Source organism: Pinus tabuliformis, chromosome J (genome assembly GCF_031772625.1).
Source record: "Pinus tabuliformis cultivar Carrire ecotype Pingquan chromosome J, CPIR1, whole genome shotgun sequence".
NCBI lineage: Eukaryota > Viridiplantae > Streptophyta > Pinopsida > Pinales > Pinaceae > Pinus > Pinus tabuliformis.
In genome coordinates, this window is record NC_142295.1 from 148110207 (window position 1) to 148111399 (window position 1193).

At 39.0% G+C, this 1193-nt stretch overlaps 1 pseudogene; it reads right to left on the reverse strand.

Annotated features, from left to right (window-relative positions):
• Positions 1-403: 403 nt before the first annotated feature.
• Positions 404-802, reverse strand: LOC149226067 (putative carboxylesterase 6 pseudogene; annotated as a pseudogene).
• Positions 803-1193: the final 391 nt, after the last annotated feature.

Here is a 1193-nt window from a genome sequence, read left to right on the forward strand (position 1 = left end):
TATATATATTATTAATAAGGAAATAGATTTATCATTATAAAAAAGTAGAATCACAAAATTATATTAAATAATAAGAAAGAAATAAGAGTTTAGCTCGTATCCCTTTAGATTCTATCTCCAATTATAATGAAACACTTTGAATTTATTAAAAATATTATATTAAATAAATAATAAGTATAATTTTAAAATAATTATTAATATTATTAAAAAATTACAATTAAACAAATATATTTTATATTATTATATCTCTTTAAGTCTTAATCTATTTTCTTTTTTATCTCTCAATTAAATCACAATTAAATCTATCCCATTTTTAATTTATATTTAATAATAGATTAATTCTAAATTAATTAGGCCGATAGGCCTTTCCTATTGAAACAGACTTTCGTCGTCCTTTTCAATCTCACGTTGACACATGGCAGCAGTCGTCGTAAGCAGCGGGGAGGCGATGCTCGGGCGTCAGACGGTATTCGACGGAGATTACCAGCACTCGGGCCGTCGTGGCCACGTCACTCAGGAATGAATGAAAGATTTTCCAGCCAGTGGAGCCGCGGCTGAATCCACCCCCGTGGAAGTAGAAAAGCAGCGGCAGTTTCTGGCCGTGGAGCACGTCATCCGGCAGAAAGAGGCGAACCCAGACGCCCGTGGCGGCGTCAATGACGATGTCCTTCGACCTGGCGCCCTTCACCGGTACTAGCTCCGACGCAGCCATAACTGGCTGCTCATAACGCGAAATGGAGCCATCGGCGTATATTTTAAGGAAGCCGGGAGCGTCCTTCACCACCGTCTGTGACATCTCCATCTGAAAACACCAAAACTCAAAGCTATACCTACTTGCTGCTTCTATTTCTTCTTCTGCAGCAGTGAACTCCAGCGTCCTCGGGTTGAGTCAAGCGAGAGGCGTGTGCATATATGTAGGCGGTGAGCAGTTGAAACTTAACAGCAGTCGTAGGCGTTAGGTTTCAACGAAAGACGGCTAATTTGCTTTTATTCGGAACTTGAACTTTAAATGGAACGAGTCTAGAAAGTAGAGTCAAATTTCTTTGGCATGCTTTTCATGGAACGAGTCTTGAACTTTAAATGGAACGAGTCAAATTTCTTTGGCATGCTTTTCATGGAACGAGTCTTGAACTTTAAATGGAACGAGTCAAATTTCTTTGGCATGTTTTTCATATCATGACTTCCTGGTTGAT